We start from the raw sequence: 20,256 nt of genomic DNA, 5'->3' as shown, positions 1-20,256 counted from the left end.
AGAAGGTGGAAGGTCTAGCTTCTGTAATTGCTTCTCCACTGGAGATAGGTGTGCAGATCATTCCATACAGAGTGAGCACACTTTTTTCCCTTTTCTGTTCTTCTTTCTCAAATTCTGTTTATTTTTATTTCTTTTGTCACTTCATTTTCTTTTATTTTTTTCCTTTATTGGGAATTAATATTTTATATTTGACAGTGAATACAATAGTTTTAACGACATTACATAACGTTTCTCAGTTTTTCACATAACAATACAACCCCCCCCCCACTAGTTCCTCTGTCTTCCTTTTCCAGGGCTTGTGCTCTCTCCCCACCCACCCCAGAGACTTTTACTTTGGTGCAATACACCAACACCAGAGTGAGCATTCTTCTTCTTTTTTTTTTTTTAATCTTTTTTTTTCTTTTATTTAAGAAAGGATTAATTAACAAAACCATAGGGTAGGAGGGGTACAATTCCACACAATTACCATCACCCAATCTCCATATCCTACCCCCTCCCCTGATAGCTTTCCCACTCTCTATCCCTCTGGGAGTATGGACCCAGGGTCATTGTGGGTTGCAGAAGGTAGAAGGTCTGGCTTCTGTAACTGCTTCCCCGCTGAACATGGGCATTGACTGGTCGGTCCATACTCCCAGTCCACCTCTCTCTTTCCCTAGTAGGGTGGGTCTCTGGGGAAGCAGAGCTACAGGACACATTGGTGGGGTCTTCAGTCCAGGGAAACCTGGTCGGCATCCTGATGACATCTGGAACCTGGTGAAAAGAGAGTTAACATACAAAGCCAAACAAATTGTTGAGCAATCATGGACCCAAAACTTGGAATAGTGGAGAGGAAGTGTTAGGGGGATACTCACTGCATACTCTAGTGTACTTCTGCTTTCAGGTATATATTTTTCAGTAGTTTATGGATACGTGTGAACATATGCTCTCTCTCACAGAACCTGGTGTATATCTAGGTTTTGGGACTTTGTTAGAAAGTGAACCACCTGAGATGGAATTAGAGTATGCTATGAAAGGAAAGGTCTCACCCGAGTAATGAAGCTGAAGGGTTGTCATTCCATACGTGAAGTCTCTGGACACAGTCTGAAGTGAAGCATGTTGAGGTGGCCCATCGTTGCGTTGATTAGGTTGTGATCGGCAGATGCAATATTATTTGATATGGATTGGGAGAGGCACACGGGAAAGCGGACCCTATCCAAGGGTTCCAGGACTGGGGGAAGTAGAGGCTCTATAGTGGAGATGTGAGGTTCCTGCTGTCTTAGGGTTCAAAAGACAATTGATAGTTAATGTTATCATCACATTATTTGGTAATTGGGTTAACTTTGAAAAGTCCTTTTGTTATGGTTTGCTGTATAGTACCCAGTATCTTGTATATAGCTGTGCTATTGGTTGCTTCTGATCTACTTGGTCTAGGCTTTTGAGAAAGTCTGCATATCAATTACACAGCCTATATATTAAAAAGATTCAGTCTGTGTTTTAAAAAACTTTGAGACATACAATTAATTTTCCCCCTCTCATATTAATTAACTAGTGATTTATATGACTACATTTTACTAGGAGTGTACATACATTCCCACCACCAAAAGACTGTGACCCATCCCTCCCATCCACTCCCACCCCCCACTGGCCCAGGAAGCTGCATGTCTACCCCTCACCACTGGGTTTTTACTTTGGTGCCCTACTTACAATTTGGTCAGGTCCTGCTTTTAGTTTCCCTTTCAGATCTTCTTACTCAACTTCTGTTGATGAGTGGGATCATCCCATACTCATCTTTATCTTTCTGACTTAGCTCACTTAACATAATGGGTCAGAGAAGGTGGGTTCATTGTTCTTGATAGCTGCATAGTATTCCATTGTGTATATATACCACAGCTTTCTCAGCCACTCATCTGTTGTTGGGCACCTGGGTTGCTTCCAGGTTTTAGCTATTGTGAATTGTTCTGCTATGAACATAGGAGTACACACCTCTTTTTGGTTGGGCATTATGGAGTCCTTGGGATATAACCCCAGGAGAGGAATGACTGGATCATATGGAAGGTCCATGTCTAGCCTTGTGAGAGTTTTCCAGACTGCTCTCCACAGAGGCTGGACCAGTTTACATTCCCACCAGCATTGTAAAAGGGTTCCTCTGTCCCCACAACCTCTCCAGCATTTGTTGCTGCTGTCCTTTTTGATGTATGCCATTCTTACAGGAGTGAGGTGGTATCTTAGTGTTGTCTTAATTTGCATTTCTCTGACAATCAGTGACCTAGAGCAGTTTTTCATATGTTTGTTAGCCTTTTGGATCTCCTCTGTGGTGAATGTTTTGTTCATATCCTCTGCCCATTTTTGGATGGGGTCATTTGCTTTTTTGGTGCTAAGTTTGCTGAACTCTTTATATATTTTGGTGATTAGTTTCTTGTCTGATGTATGGCATGTGAATATCTTCTCCCATTCTGTGAGGGGTCTCTTTGTTTGTTTAATAGTTTCTTTGGATGTGCAGAAGCGTTTCAATTTGATGTAGTCCCATTGGTTTGTTTCTGCTTTAGTCTTCCTTTCAATTGGGTTTGATTCATCAAAGATGTCCTTGAGGTGTAGGTGGGAAACTGTTTTACCAATGTTTTCCTCTAAGTATTTGATTGTTTCTGGTCTGATATCCAGGTCTTTGATCCATTTGGAGTTGATTTTTGTTTCTGGTGAGATAAAGTGGTTCAATTTCATTCTTCTGTATGTTACAACCCAGTTTTCCCAGCACCATTTATTGAAGGGAGCCTCCTTCTTCCATTTAATCCTTTGGGCCCCCTTATCAAAGATTAGATGTCCATAGGTGTGGGGCAGAGTGAGCATTCTTTTTTTTTAGTTTCTTAACAATGTCTCAAGTTCTTTTTTTTTTTGTGTTCTTTTTTTTTTTTAAGAGCACTGTGGTGACACATCATTGACACATCTGAAGCAGCATGTCAGTCTCCTCTTCCTTCCTCTCTCTGAGTCCAGGAGTTGCTGCAATATTTTTAAGGATCCATAGGGTCCTACCTTTACTCACTAGCCTGGACTTCCTCTTGTCATTCTGTATTTATCACAGCAGAATAGAGATTAAAGAATGGCATGAAGTGTGCCTGAGTGTCTCTTTTAATTAATTCAAATGCTTTGCTCTGTCTCTCCTCTTAGAATCTGGTCTGGGAAACAGTTGTGTCTAGCTTTGAAGCTTGTGTAATATATTGAAGGCCATGTGCATTTACACATTGGTTATGGAGTCAGTGGTGTATAATTGCTCCTTTGTACTTTGAACACTGTGGTTAAGTTTCCAGGAGCCATCAAGAGGATCTATAAACTTCTCTTGCACCTTTTTGTCTGGCATGGGGGCAGACATTGACAACATAGAAAAACATGGTTTGTGCTTTCTAAAAAGATGAGTCAAACAGGAGAGAGATATTTATATGCCAGCGAAAGCCTGCTGAGCAAGGGCCTCCCCTAACACTTTCTCCAGGATCAAGTTCCTATGTCCAGTTACTGGTTTTTGTTCTTTGGGCTGTCATTTTTGCCTTCAGGTTTGCACTTCTCCTTAAAATTTCCTCTGTGGTTTTTAAAGCACATCTAAGCTTTGCGCCTCTCCCCCCCACCCCCGACTCACATCACACTACATGAGCAATTCTAATGTGCAGCCAGTAGCCAGAAATTCTGCAGCCAGTAGCTCTCTGTTATTTCATAACCGGGTATGTGGTAGATGCTCAGTAAATGCTTAAGTAATGAATAGATGACTAAATGGGAATGAAAGAGAATCAATCGGTGATGACCTCCACCTAGACAAACTGAGTGCTCACACCCACAGAGTAATTCCTGTCCAGTATTTTGCCAGATATACACATGAACACTATTGCTGATGTTATCAGTGAGCTTAATAATAATTATCATTACTTTCACTTTACAAATGAAGAAATGAAAGCATAAACAAGAGAAGTAACTTGTCTAAAGTCATTGTGCTTGCCAGGGGGAGACACTGGTATCCAAGCCCAGTACCATGCCCCCAGAGGTATGTCTTAAAACTTGGTCCTTAAATGGAATTGAAACATGTAAGTGGATGAAGTAGAACCATCACTTATCAACATGCACAAAAGTCAACTCCAAGTGCATCAAGGACATGAACATTAGGCCAGAAACTATCAAATATATAGAAGAAAACATGGGCAGGAATCTCATGACCTATGCTTCGAAAAAGTCTTCAGGGACTGAAATCTACTATCAAGGAAAATGAAAGCGAGGGACTGGGCAGTGTGAGCAAGAACCTGAGTTTGAGCCCCTGCTCCCCACCTGCAGCAGAGACACTTCACAAGCAGTGAAGCAGGTCTGCCAGGTGTCTTTCTCTCTAGTTCTCTCTATCTCTCAATTTTTCTCTGTCCTACTGGTTTAAATGAGAAAAATAAGGAAGAATGAAGGAAAGAAAGAGAGAAAAAGGAAGGAAGAAAAAAAGAAAGAAAAATAAATGTACATCAGGAGTGGTGGAGTTGTAGTGCCAGTATTGAATTTCAGCAGTAAACCTAGAGGAAATTAATTAAAATAAAATTGAAAATAAACCAAACTAAATACATCAAACTAAAGAGCTTCTGCATAGCAAAGGGCACAACCATTCATACAGAAAGACCCCTTACAGTGTGGGAGAAGATCTTTACACAATGCATCTCAGACAAAAGATTAATAACCAAAATACATAAAGAGCTTACCCTCCAAAAAAAAAAAAAAGCAATCCCATTAGAAAACAGGAGTGAGGACATGGACAGAAATTTCACTGAGGAAGAGATCCAGAGGGCCAGCAGATACATGAGAAGGGGCTTGAAGTCACTGATCATTAGAGAAATGCAAATAAAAATGAGATACAACTTTACACCTGTGAGAATGCCATGAATCAGAAAGGAAAAAATGACAAATGTTTGAGAGCATGTAGAGAAAAAGAAAGACTTCTGTACTGTTGGTGGGGGAGCAAAATGGTCCAGCCATTGTGGAAACCAATCTGAAGACTTATCGGGACACTAGAAATGGACCTACCCTACAACCCAGCAGTTCCTCTCCTGGAGATTTACCCAAAGGAAACAGAAACATCTATGAGAAGAGACCTATGTATACCTATGTTCATAGCAGCACAGTTTGTATCACCAGAACCTGGAAGTAACCCAGATATTCAACATTAGATGAGTGGCTAAAAAAATTGTGGTATATATACATGATGATGACTCAGCTGTTAAATAATGAAGTCTCCTTTGTATGCTTTTGGATGAAATGAGGACATTATATTGAATGAGATAAGTCAAAAAAGAGAAGGACGAATACCAAATGATCTTCTCTATTATAGGAACTTAATAAAGTAGGGACAGAGCACAAAGTGAAACATGGACTGAACATGGTGTATGGAAGCAAAGCAAAGGACTCTGAGGAGGGAGAGGGAGAAAACTTTGGGGCTCTGGTACATAATGAAGTTGTATGCATCTGCCAGTGAATCTACTGTAAAGCATTAACCCCCTCAGTTAAAAAACAAAACAAAACAAACAAACAAAAAAACACCTTGGTACTTAAACTAGCCGACATTAGAATCATCTGAAAAGATTATTGCCTGATTTTTGACCCCCCCAAGTATCTGAAAATTTGCATTTTTAGCAATTCTTTCTTTCTTTCTTTCTTTCTTTCTTTCTTTCTTTCTTTCTTTCTTTCTCCTTCCTTCCTTTCTTCCTTCCTTTCTTTCTTATACAAGTAAACAGTTTTTACCCCCAAAATGTTTTACTTAGTTCACTTCAGTGAGAGGGAGAGATACAGAAGGAAGATATACAGAAAGAGAAAAGAATAGAGCTTTGCTCAGCTCTGGTTTATGGTGGTACTGGAAATTAAACCTGGGACCTGGGAACTGCAGGCATTGATAGTCTTTTTACATAACCATTATACTATCTTCCCAGCCTGGGAATTTACAATTCTAACAAATTGTATGATTACAACCTACTTCTTCCCATTGCCAGAGGGAGATAGAAGAATTTTTTAAAGCACACTTGGTCAGTTTAGTTCTTTTTTTCTTGATCTCACACCTTTTTTCTTGTAAAATTTTGTCTTTGGAAAATAAACCCATATCATAGGAGAAGCTATTTTCACTTTACTTGGACTGATTAAAAATATCTTGGGCTGATATATTTCTTCAAGCTACTCCACAGACAGAAGATATCCAGTGAGATAGGCTGTGAAGATTTGGTCAAGTCTTTGGGAACTTGGCATTGAAATAGAAAAGACCAGAGAGCCAAATATTCTGAAAAGGAGAAACCTTATTTATGCTGATGGGCTTGGTGTCAGATCTCTCCTAAAAAGATCACCAGCAGCCAGCCTTTGTTCTATAGGGTATTTATACATATAGAACAGGTCACTAAGTTACTTGGAGTGATTTCATTGCTGCATAGCATAGCAAGATTACTAGCAGTTGTCTCTTACAATTGACCCATGTCTTCGAGTACCTTCCCAAATAAGGCAGTAGCATTCCCTTTGCCTGGCCTTTCTTTAACTATTTCAGTGTAATAGAAATGGTTTAAATGTACACAGCTAGGAAAATGAACTATTTTCACCCAACTCTAGAAAATTCAGTTGATTCTAGAGAAGTCAAGGTGAATAAGAAGTATCTCCACCCAGGGTCTAGGGGTAGCCGACCAAGCAAATTTAGGGAGTCAACTATTTTTGTAATTAGTATGACATATTTAAGAGATATAAAAAGTTTAAAAGAGCCAGTGAAATAGTTCATTTGGTAGTGTGCTGCTTTGCCATATGTGTTACCCAGGCTCAAGCCCAATTTCTACCACATTAAAGGAAGCTTCAGTGCTGTGGTCTCTTTACTCCCTCTCTCTGTCTTTCTATTCCTATCTGGAAAAAAAAAAGTTTAAAGAATTCTGTAGGTGCCTGTTCATCCACCTCAGTCTATGAAACAGCTTATTGGTATAACTGATGCTTCTTGTGAACTCCCTCCTACAGTCAGCACTGAGGCTGAGTGTGAAATACTGTGGGGATTCTCCCGGGTTGACAGGATACTTTTCTTTGTGGGAGCAGTTAATTCAGTTCCTATTGGATTTACATTTCTTAACAGCCATCATAAAACAAATAGTTGAGCAAGGAAGTCAGCACTCACCCTATTGACTAATAATACCAAGGAAGACAACCTGGAAATGAAACTTAGAAGAAAATAAAATTTTAATAGAAAAACCCCTTTAGTCCTGTAGTTACGTAAATATTTTATTGCTTAGGGAAATTGATGTGGCACTGTGTAGTGTTTCTTGCATAGCTGCTAAGAACTAATAATTTAAGAGAAGGCAATAGTAAATAGCTTTTAAAATATTTTCTTTATTTTGAATGGAGACAAAGAAATTGAGAATGAAGAGGGTGAGAAAGAGGGAGAGAAAGAGACAGCTGCAGTACTTTTTCACTGCTTGTGAAGCATCCTCCCTGCAGGTGGGGACCAAGAGCTTTAACCTGAATCTTTGCACACTATAATATGTGTACTTTACCAGGTGGGGACCAAGGGCTTTAACCTGAATCTTTGCATACTATAATATGTGTACTTTACCAGGTATACTACTACCCAGCCCCAGTAAATATCTTTATTTTTTTTTCTTCTCCTCTCTTATGGAAGACAAGTTCAGTTCAATAGAAGAAAGCAAGGAAGCTCTCATGAAATTTTGCTGTTGACTCTGAGACCTTAGTGGCTAATATGACTTGGCATCATCGTAGTTATGCAGGAAAACTTGTCTGATGAAAAGTTGGGTGGCCTATTTAATATGCATTATTTAAAACAAGGTGGCAACAAATGGGCTTTCTTTTTGATGCACTGCCTCACATTTCATAAGAGTTCTCTGGGTGGTTTTTTGGAGGGAAAGAAAATCATATTTGTCTATCAGCAGAGTAAAAATTAACTGAGTTGGTCTATGCAGATGGGAGCATAGCTGCCAAAACCCATGAACTAGCTAGGATAATAATTGCAAAAAAAAACCATCTTAAGCCACATAGTTTGTTCACAGCCAACTGGATGGTATTCAGTCCTCCAAGAATCTGAGGCATTGCTATTTCTGTGTTTGGCATGCATCCTTCTAATGATTTATACTGTCATTTGACTCTAATAAAATCTGGTGGAGTTTGTGGCATTATTGTCTTGGCAGCTTGGAAATCATCCTTTGAAAACATCCCCATTTAGCTGTTCTAATTGAAAATGCAACATGGTGCAAATCTGCAGCCATGTGGCTGATCCTGATGCAAGCAGGAGGTCGCCTCAGAAGGGGCCACCTCCAGCCAGGCAGTAGATGACTTCCTGGTAGGCACTCCTGGGGCCTGAGACATGACTGTGGCATACTAGCACATGCTCCTAAGTAGCTCTCTCTATCCTGTGGAATGGTGTTTTAGCTCTTATAACTTTATCTAACTAGGAAGAAAACAAGAGAAATTTGGACTTTAAACTGTCTAAAGTTCATTTTCACTTGAATTTCTTCTAGTTCTGCATTGCAAGTAGAACCAAATACTGAGTTTAGGAGGAAAACATACTAACAGGACCAGTGTCTTGATCTCCAATTCAGACCCAACACATAAACTCTGGACTGCTGTATACCAGGAGTCTCACAACTACTTCAAACTTAGTATGTCCTTTGTAAGGGGGGTTCCCTAAGACCACCTCCAGGTGCAGTGACTTACTAGGAGAACTTGCATGATTCTGCTATATGGTTTATTTTTGTGGAAGGAAGCAATAAAGAAAGTTACATGGGACTAAATCACAAGAAAACCAAAATGAAGCTTCCATAAAACACTTAATTTCCCCAGTCATGATTTATGGCAAAGTATGTAATACTTTCTACTAGGGAAACTCACTAGAGACTCAGTGACAAGGGTTTTCCTCATAGGGTGTTTATATAGGTATTCTTTATTTTACTAGATACCCAAATTCTACAACCTCGGGAAGAATAGCCATATTGTTTGCATAAACAGTTTAGATTCATCCAGACATTCTAGTGAGGGAAGATGCAAACCCTTTGAAAATCAACATTCTTACATGTCAATCAAGAATGCCTTTTAAGTTCAAACACACAAGTGGTTGAACCAGAATAATAGTTCCTCTTCTATTAAAACTTGTGTTCATAGCTTACTGCAGTAGTGCGGATAGTGTGCTTCTTTGCCATGTGTGCTACCCAGCTTTGAGCCCTGTCCCCAAGGCACTGAAGAAAACTTTGGTGCTTCTCTCCTTGCTCCCCCTCTCCCCCCCACTTCTCCCCTCTTCTTTTTCTCTTCCTTTATCTGAACAAGTCAGCCAGGATTAGTGAAGCCCCAGAGATGAACCTCAGCCTCCTACCCTCAGTACAATGTGTGTTCACTGAATCTAAAAATTAATACCAAAGAAATACTCATGTGACAATTTCAAGAAGAAGCAAACTTGCACACTAAATATGGTTCATATTTGTTTTATAGCCTGGAAAATCCTAAGAAAATGCTCTGAGGAGGCAGATTTATTTGTTCCCTCTCTCACTCATATTCAACCTAGATCACTACCACCACCACACAGCGTCTACAGTGTACCTAACATGGAGGGTAAATTAGTTAGCAGGATAGCTATAGTACATTTTGTGTGAAAAGTAAGAGAAGCATTTTATGAGTAGGAGATTGGCTAATTATTGCCAGCTTGCATAACTTGTTGATGCTGCACAGTCTACTAAGGGTTTTATAGAAGAACTTCAGTTGGTACTTGCTGATTAGGGGATGACGACTACAACGATTGCTAATCATTTTATTGTCCGAGATGATGGTTTTGATGGAAGTGGGTATGTTAGGAACATTGGGTTAATCTATAAGTTACAAGTCAAAATGCTCCCATAAGAAGTCAGTAATTAATGATTCACTTGGAAGAAACACTTCAGATAATACATGGTACCACCTGGTGCAAATTATTACAGCTTTTAAAAAGAACCTCCACCAATAGCTTCATTTTCAAAAAAGCAAAATATATGAGTAGTCTGCCCTTTTGGGCCCCAGACTAACATGACGAAGTGTCTATTAACTGAAAGGAAGTTTATGTTATCAAGTCTTTAGTCAAGATTTCTCTTTAATTAGTAACTCATTTTCCGTTGGCAAGCAAATAAATAGCATTGACCCTTGGAACTCATTTAGTCTGTGGTAGTCTTCTTGAACATGTTGATTCAAGTTCTTTTATCAAACAGTTTCCCAAATAGCTCATTTCTCATATACTTTTCATCCATTATTGAGATTAGTGATAGTGAGAAAGACACATTCTTTTTTTTTTTTTAAAGAAAGGCCTTTAAAAAAATCTTTATTTATTGGGTAGAGATAGCCAGAAGTTGAGAGTGATGGAGATGGAGAGAGACACTTCACCACTTGCAAAGCTTTTCCTCTGCAGGTGGGGACTGGGGGATCAAACCTGGATCCTTGTGCACTGTAACATGTGTGCTCAACATGGTACACCACCACCCAGCCCCAAGTCACATCCTTTTTACCCATCACTCTGCCAACTTCTTTTATCAAGTACTCAAGAACTGTCCATATAAAGTAAGGAGAGAGTAGATCATTTAGAATATCATTTTCCAAACCATACAACTGAGTTCAGTTATATTTATTTACTTATTTATTCATTTTTTGTTTCCATGGTTATTGCTGGGGCTGGGTGCTGGCACTACAAATCTACTGCTTCTGGTGGCAGTTTTTTCCCTTTTTACTTTATTACCCCCCCCCCTTAATTATACAGGACAGAGAAAAACTGAGAGCCGGAAGGGAGATAGATAGAAACCTGCTTTCCTGCTTGTGAATCAGACCTGCAGGTGGGTAGCAGAGGCTCTAACCCTGATGCTTATTTGGGTCCATTCACATAGTACTATGTGCGCTCAGCCTTTTTCAGACACCTGTCCTACAGGGGTGAGAAATTATACCCATGTGTTAATAACTTTACTGTATACTACTAATCCCTCAATAAGATGCTTTAAAAATGATTTAAAATTTTAAATTCTAGATTTATCTGGGAAACATCTGGAAATAGTGCCCCTCCCCCTTAATTTTGGTTGGCAGTCTGCTTGTCGAAGAAATAAATGGGGTAGGAGAAATACTTCTTAGCAATCCAGTGATAAGAAGAATTAGAATGAAGAAAATGCCTAAATTACTTGGGGAGGAGAATGTAGTAACCATCTTCAAACAGAATGTGCACATGCATGTGATTTTTGAACTTTCTTTGATGTTACCAAAAATTTCTTTGGGATGGGATTCTAAACTATGGAGGATAATCTAATAAATTGAGAGCTGTAGCAACCCAGATGAAATAAATTATGATGAGGCAAGCAAAATAAAAGTATAAATTCCCAAAATAGAAACCAATTACTTAATTACATAGGCCAGAATAAGAATTGGGTTCATAATACACAGGTGCTATTATTGCTAGTAGATGCTATAGACAATATAAAAATGCATTCACTGATTATTCTCTCCTTGATTAAAAAGGGAGACCCTGATAAGAAGTCTAATTACTTCCTAAAAGGACAAACCCTATAGAGTATCTACTCAAATATTAGGTATAAGATTTATAGAATAGTCTTAAAGGCAACGTGGAAGAAATGTAGTTTGTCTTTTCTCTTCACTTCCTGGAAAGTTGAATTTGACTTGTGAAAGGCCCACTGGCATGGAAGTTCTGACCCAGACATGCTAAATTACTATGTCTGAGACAAAGAAAATTATGCCCACATAACATAGGGTTATGTTCAGCTAATGATCTCTTTGCATGGTTCCCTGAAACTTATTTATGTTAGTGACTTAAAAGTGTTTTGAGTTTGTTACCTAGGGATAAAACATTCTTATGCTTCAGTTAACTAAAAGAAATTCAGTAGGACTCTGAACAGCAATAAATGACGCATAACAAGTCTACCTAGCAGAAAGTTTTATATCAGCCCTGTTCTCCTAAAATGTTTCATATGCTTACTTTTCTCCCCTCCCCTCCCTTCCCTTCCCCTCCCCTTCCTTTCCCTTCCTCCCCCTTCCCCTCCTCTCCCCTTCCCTTCCCTTTCCTCCCCACCCTCCCCTTCATTTCCCTTCCTTCCCTTCCCCTCCCCTCCCTTCCCCTCCTTTCCCTTCCCCTCCCCTCCCCTCCCCTCTCTCTTCCCCTTCCTTTTTCTTCCTTGTTTACTTAATTTCTTTTTATCCTTGAAGATACAGTATTTAGCTTTTTATGGGGAATTAATGGTTTGCAGTATATACAGTTGTTGGCATATGTATAAAATTTCACTGCTTTCTGCAAACACCCCCCCACCCCCCGGCCCCCAGCCTAGGTCCTCCTTCACTGTCATGCACTGGAACCTGAAAGTCACCACACCTCCAACCCCTAGAGTCCTTTACTTTGGTGCAATACACCAAACCCAGTCCAAGGTCTACTTTCTGTTATTTCTCAACTTCTTTATGATTGAGATCATCCCTTCTCTTTCTGGCTACATCACTCAATAAGATCCCTTCAAGTTTCATCCAAGATGAGGTAAAGAAGGTGAATTCATCGTTCTTAATAGCTGAGTAGTATTCCACTGTGTTTTGGCTTTTACAAATTGTACTTCTATGAATGTAGGTATACACAGATCCTTTTGGATGGGCATGTTTGGTTTCTTAGGATATATCCCCAGGAGAGGAATTTCAGGGTCATAGGGAAGGTCCATTTCTAGCCTTCCAGGAGTTCTCCAGTCCAACCCTCTATGGAGATCAGTCTGGAGAACTCTCAGAAATATGTACCTTTATATGGGCCATTTGTTTTTCTCTACATACTATATCATTACCACATATAAAAATGATAATTTACATTGTCAGATATCCTATAGATTAAATTTTTTTTCTCATTCTCTTATTTTTCTTTGTAATATGAGTCATGATCCAAAGAAGACTCATGCATTATGATTGACTGGTATATTTCTTAAATCATTGAATCTTTTTTATTTAATTTATTTATAAAACAAAAAATAGAATATATCAACAAAACCATAGGATAAGAGGGGTAAAATGCCATACGTTTCCCACCACCTGAGTTCCATATCCTATCTCTATCCACTGGAAGCTGTCCTATTCTTTATCTTGACACAGGATCAAACACCATCATGGTTTTTCTTTGAACTTTTTGCTTGAAGAATTTAGATTGCCTCTAGCTACACATGGTGTAAATTTTACTATTTTATTTATTTACTTATTTATTTTTGACTTACTCCCAATATATCAGTAAATTGGTAGATAGGAACAGCCAAAGCTTTGTTTAGACTCAAGTTTAATTGTAATTTTTAAAATTTTTAATATTTTATTTATTTAGGCTAGAGATAGAAATTGATAGGAAAGGGGGGAGATAGGGAGAGAAAGAAAGAAACTTGCAACACTGCTTTACCACTTGTGAAACTCCCCCCACCTTCCACAGGCGGAGACTGGGGACTTGAACCTGGATCCTTGCACAACTTACTGCCAGTTGAATATATTTCCATTAAGAGGCACATGTCAGCTTGTCTCTTTGTGACATTAGCAGCTACCACTGCATAAGGCACATTAGTTGCTACTGTCTTTATTTGCTAATGAGAGTTTGATCTTTTCTTTCTGTGGTTCCATTTATTGGCTGGACTTTTTTTTTTTTCCCTTCACGGTTATCCCTGGGGCTTGGTGCCTGCGCTATGAATCCACTGCTCCTGAAGGCTATTTTTTCCCCCTTTGTTGACCTTGTTGTTTATTGTTGCTGTTGTTATTATTATTATTGTTTTGATTCGACAGAGAGAAATCAAGAGGTGAAGGGAAGACAGGGGGAGAGAAAGACACCTGCAGACCTGCTTCACTGCCCCTGAAGTGACCCCCCTGCAGTTGGGGAGCCGGGGGCTGGAACACGGATCCTTGCACCAGTCCTTGCACTTTGCACCATGTGCGCTTAACCCGCTGCGCTACCACCCAGTGCCCTGGCTGGAATATTTTAAGAGAAACCTCTTAAGAATTATTTGATAATGTGATGTACAGTTCCTCTAGGAATAGTAAGGTGAATGCTCAATCCTTTCTATGTATTTCTTTTCTTTTTACTTCCTAAGTCACCAGTGATATTTATTTTCTAATTTCATCACAAATTTATGAATTTAAGTATACTTAGTAGACTTTATTTCATTGAAACTTGAAACTAAAAATCCTTATGCATGGTCTTATTGCTCCACCTTTGGTCAGTGAGAATCTACTGAAGTTAGCACCAAGGCTTTATGATATGTCTTAAGTATTCTTTTGTTCTGACAAAATGACAAGCTGTTTGTACTTTTTTCTGTATATCTCTTGTTCAGATCTGGACCCAATCATTTTTTCATGCCCCCCTTTTTTTATATATTGATAGAGACTTCACAATAGGAATACTGAGATTCTATTAGTTAGTCTTTAGAACGTTTTGTGAACAGAACTGGGAATATGCATTGTGTATGCGTACATAATGTACCATGAGTTTATAAAGATATCTCCAATACAAAATTCTACAGAATTTATTTACCCACCTCTTTCCTATGCTGAATATCCTGTTCTCAGTAACACTAACAGAATGTCTTGGGTTTGCTTCATACTGTGTACAACACTACCTCAATAGCAGTGCTATGACCTACATCAGGATAACTGCTTATTTTGTCCTTAAAAATGTATCCTACACATATTATCTGGCCAGATTTTTTGGAATGTTTCTTTTTGTTCAAATATTAAGTGATTTACTTGCTGCTCCAGATTGTTTCAAAAATAGCCATACTCTGTTCTTTAAAAATAATAATCTTTTGGATCAGCAAGATAGCTCATCTGGGTAGGCCCCTGCTTTGCTATGCCTGCCACTCAGGCTCCAAGTTCTACATTCCCACTGTACTGAGGAAATTTTTGAGTGCTATAGTTGCTTTCTCATTCTCCCTCTATCTCCTTCTATCTGAAAAAGTCATATTGGACAAAAAAGCCCCAGTAATGACAACAATCTAATAATTAATTAATTAATTAATTTCAATGAGAGAGATAACAGTACTGCTCAGCTCTAGTTTATGGTGGTGCTCGGGGTTGAACCTGGGACCTCAGAGCCTCAAGCATGAAAGTCTTTATGAAAATCTTTTGAATAAACATAATGCTATCTCCCAGCTTAATACCTGGTTTTCAGTCTACCTATCATAGTAGTTTTTTAATCAACATTTTAGCTTATTTCATTTTATTCACTGCCATCAGAGGGATAGATAAAATTACAGGCACCTATCTCTGTAGTTTGTATGGGCAATAGTAAATGGAGAGGAGCAAGACCATCTGTTTCAGCATCCTAATGCCCTGGAAATACATATTCTATTTTGAAGGGATGAAATTAACTCTAAGTCTTTGCACAGTAGCATATAATTTTTCCTCTAGTGTGCCTACTTTAGAAATTAATGTATTAAACTTGCCAGTCTTTATTAGTTTGAAAGATGAAGTCAAACAAGACCCGAAACATTTCTAATTGTAGGAGTTTGTCCAAGAAAATGAAAGATTAGAGAGATCTTTAATGATCAAACCTGACTCATTCTGGGAAAGTAGAAAAAAAATGTGCAATGAAGAAATCATTTAAACTAGTTGTAGCCACTAATGAGCACTGAATTAGTTTTGTCCTCTCAGGACTTAAGAACTAGGAGTTATCACAGATAGTTCAATAAAAGCATTAACTCAAATGTTTAACAGAGAGAAAGTGAAGGAAAGCAGCAACAAATGGAATTCCCTCAGAAACAAATAAATTGGTAATGATTTTATTTGTCCGGCAACAAATTGTAGGTATCAGCCATAATTCAATCTTCCGGCAATATAAATGTCTGAAAAATATGAAAAGGGCATGTACTGTTACCACTGGCCAGTCATCAACAAGCAAGAAATAGCTAAGAGGGAAGTACAGGCTTGCACAAAAGTACTTTGAGACCCTGCAGGTCATATTTAAACATTTTGATATTAACTTAGAATCTTTGTTATGATTATATAGACCTTGAAGAAATCCAAATGATAATAAAATCAAGTGATTATCTATTACAGGATTGCTTTTCAGGGCAGTGAATTACTTTCACACATTTCACATTTCAAAAATTATTTTTTATGGAACACTACATCTTGGTTGTCACCTACTAGTTTGATCATACGGAACATAACTTGTTTGCTGCAGGGGCCTCTGAGAGTTATTCTCATGTATTTTGGGGGTTGTTGAGTGGGACGTAAATACAAACAACTGTTTCCATAATTTATTTGTTCAGGAGAGTTCTGCTTTTATGAGATACTGCATCAACTGAAATATTTCAAGTTGTAAATGATCAGAAAATTCAGTCTAAACTGGGTAGAGGAAATATTAGTGGGAGAATGGTGGGGATTTACTGGCTCATGTAATTCCTACCTACCATACCCCTCTTGATCAGGGAAGTAAAACAACCTTCCAGAAATCCAATTCTTTCTGCTGTGCAGTGTAGCTCTCCTTTCTCCAGTTATTGGCCTCATTTTCAACTTCTGCTTATTGTGGCAAGATAGCTATTCCTATGTCAAATCTAATTAAAAAAATGAGAGCCTTTGGTTTGGTATTCTAAGGAAAATTGGAGGTTAGAGGAGGCTTATTCACCTTTGCAGTAATACTCACTTCCTTCCATATTCTGTTCTTATATTCTGGCCTCTGAGCTCATCTAGTTTATCAGATAGTTTTGGACCAAAGTAATTATAGAGAGAGCAAGCAGTAAAAGGCCTGGTGCAGCGGATAATGCCTAGGACTTTCCAGCATGAGGTTTCAGTTCAGATCTTTGACATTGCATGTACCAGAATGATGCTCTGATTCTCACTTTATTGTAAATAAACACATTTTATTTTTAAAGGGGGTTGGGGTTTGCAGGTGGTAGTGAAGCAGGTTAAGCGCACATAGCAAAATGCAAGGACATGCGTAAGGATCTTGTTGGAGCCCCTGGCTCCACACCTGGGGGAGGGGGGCTTAACAGGAGGTGAAGCAGGTCTACAGGTATCTATCTTTCTCCCCCCCTCTCTGCCTCCCCCCTCTATTTCTCTCTGTCCTGTCCAACAACGACAACATCAATAACAACAACAATAATAACTGGGGGTCGGGCGGTATCGCAGTGGGTTAAGCGCATGTGGTACAAGGCCCAAGAACCGGCATAAGGATCCAGGTTCCAGCCGGCTCCCTACCTGTAGGGAAGTTGCTTCACAAGCGGTGAAGCAGGTCTGCAGGTGTCTATCTTTCTCTTCCCCTCTCTGTCTTCCCCTCCTCTCTCTATTTCTCTCTGTCCTATTCAACAATAAGGGGACAAAAATGTAAAAAATGGCCTCGAGGAGCAGTGGATTCTTAGTGTAGGCACCGAGCCCCAGGGATAACTCTGGAGTCAAAAAAAAAAAAAAAAAAGAGGCGGAAACAGATTCAGAAAGAAAGCTTATTCTGTTCCAGAAATGCTGAACGCTGGGGAAGGGACATATGTTACGTGTTTTCCATTGGCAGAGTGAAAGCAGCTACCCCCCACCCCCAAGAAAGAAAAGCAAAAAAGAAAAGGAAAGAAAGAAAAATCTCTTCCTAGAAAGCTTTGAGGAAGAGCTGCCCTGTGGTGTCCCCTCAGCAAGGACAACATAATGTGTCTTTCCATAGAAAGGGTAGCAGGGGGTCAGCAGGGTTTTCTGTGACTTCCACTTGGCTCTGGGTCCTGCTGAATTCCACCTGCTTTGCTCTGGGTCATGCTGAGGTTTGTCACTGTGGTATGGCCCTGTACCTATGGGACCTAACCATTTTTAGTTTTTGAAAAATATTGTAACCCAGCTAGAATGCTTTGTTTTATTAATTCAAAATCCACTGATCCACTGAAAAAAATAGTAGGTATACACACATTCCATTTACACAGATACACCAAAGTTAATATTCTATCTTCCTGCACATATAATCCTTAATTTCCTCCATGAATTTTGAAAGTCAGTTGCATTGTAAAAGAGATAGACCTTGGAATATTTCAGCATCTCATTAGGGCGATAATCTCCTATATAACCAAAATACCGTTTTCATCATTAAGAATGTTAATAATTTTAGGGGAGGAGTAGATAGCATAATGTTATGCAAACAGACTCTCTTACCTGAGGCTCCAAAGTCCCAGGTTCAATCCCTTTCACCATCATAAACCAGAGTTGAACAGTGCTCTGGTTTAAAAAAAAAAAAGAATGTTAATAATTTTATCCAGTTTACTAGCTAATAAGATTTCTCATGTTGTCACAAAACATTTTTATTTTTGATCAAGAACCCAGAATCCTACATTGCCAGCATACTTTCATTTTTTAAATCTTTTTTAATCTAGAAGAGTTCTACTTTTCTAGCAACAGTGAATGATCTTTCATCATATTTTTGATAAATTCAGATTGGTAATCTATGGGATACTCCACACTTTCTATTTGACTTTTTTCAGACTATTAAAGATTATTATTGTTGTTGTTGTTATTGTCATTGTCATTATTATTACTGCTATAAAACTACCTGGGGGGGAGCAGGCAGTAGAGCACCTGGCCAAGTGCTCACATTACAATGCACAAGGACCCAGATTCAAGCCGCTGCTCCCTACCTGCAGGGGGAAATTTCCAATGTAAAGGTACATTTTTGGTCTTTTTGATTATTAAGGAACTTCAAAATAATATCTTGAGACTTGTGAATTGTACCCTTAAAGGGCTACTTCTCAGACATGAATAGAATACAAGGAGCTTTATATATTTTAAATTTTATACTACATAATTCTATAGTTAATTAATAATTAATTAACTATAATAATTAATAATTTGATAGCTGCTAAGCATTACTTTTCTCCACAGAGCTATTCCTTCTCTAGTAGATTTGTCTAGTCTTTGTGATTGACTAATTTAAGGCATAGGGTATGTTTATTCTAGTTTATCGTTCACAGGTCCTGTTTGGACCCATGCTGAGCAGTTAAGCTGTTGGTCTGCTTCTAAATTCTGCTTCTAAGACCACTTCTGTTTCATTGGTTTAATCCCCCCTGCTTAACACTGTATTCTATTTACATAACCACTGTTAACTAATCACCGCCCTGCCTCCAGGGCATTGGTTTAATGCTCACTGTTTTGCATGCTTTTTCCTTCTCCCCACCCCCTACCCTACATACATCCTCTTCAGACCTGACTCTTCCGCCTCAGGATATATAAGGACAAGATTGTGATTAGAGATAGTTTAGATTGTGCTGCATTCCACATGAATAAAGACTGAACCGCGTACCACTCAGCCCTGAGTCCCTGGTCATCTCTCTCTCCTGCCTGCGAAGCTAGCCCGACATTAATCCCCTCTCATCTGTGAACTCCTCATAAGAACACAAGCTGAAGCATGGACTGCAGCAGTCCAACACTCTGCATATGCCACGCTTGCCACCCAGGAGCCACTTGAACTTGGGGACACCTCTGTAAGTCTCTGTTCTGAGCTTCCCTGAGTGATGGACCATCTCTGGTTTAGACCACAGGTCTTCAGGCTAATAAGGCCTTATCTGATATCCAGTTATTACACCCACACTCTGGGGGGTGAAGGCAGAGCTAGCAGGGATAACCTTACAATCACTGAAGATTTGCTTATTTCTTCTATGCTCATATAGACTGTACATCTTGTCCATGTCTATAATCAGAAGTGGGGAATTGTGACCCCAACAGGAGTTTGGGACTATTAGCATACAAATGACATCACTTTGAGGAGGTGCTTCAGAGAAGAGAATGTATAAAAACATGGGACTTTGAGCAGGCCACTCTCTTTAGCTGCGGCTTCTTCTCCTGGTCAGAAGCATCTCAACAGAGGTGCACCGTGGTTACTTTTCCTGGGAACTGAACACGTGCGACTCTGCTAGCTGGTAAACTTTTAGACCTCTCTATAGCCATAAGCAACTTTTACCAGAGCTGATAATTGTTTATCTTATGCGACTAAAATTTTGATAACCATACTCAGACTTTATGGACCTAGCGTACTCTTAACTCTTGATAAGTGCTTATTTTACCTTTTACCTATTTCACCCTAATAAACCTTGTATTGTTTAAACCAGTTCCCAGCTCCCTGCTCCCTGCTGTGAGTCCTTTTACACACTGCAGCAGCCCCCAACCTAAACACTTTTTAAGTTAAATTACAGCAGTGAATATCTTGCCAACCTTTATCTTATCTGTCAACCTTTTCCTAAAATTTGAATGACTCTACTCAGGTGAGACTTTTCCTTTCATAGGATTCTCTAATTCCATTCCAGGTAGTTCACTTCCTAACAAAATTCCAAAACC

The 20,256-nt window shown here is 39.1% G+C and overlaps 1 protein-coding gene across 1 annotated transcript in view; it reads left to right on the top strand.

Moving 5' to 3' along the window:
• The window catches only part of PCSK5 (proprotein convertase subtilisin/kexin type 5), a 357,422-nt gene that overhangs the window by 112,934 nt on the left and 224,232 nt on the right, over nucleotides 1–20,256 (top strand). The gene's annotated exons all lie outside the window — the stretch shown is intronic.

This window comes from Erinaceus europaeus, chromosome 10 (genome assembly GCF_950295315.1).
Source record: "Erinaceus europaeus chromosome 10, mEriEur2.1, whole genome shotgun sequence".
NCBI classification, from domain to species: Eukaryota; Metazoa; Chordata; class Mammalia; order Eulipotyphla; family Erinaceidae; genus Erinaceus; species Erinaceus europaeus.
This window is presented reverse-complemented; position numbering and strand designations above follow the sequence as displayed.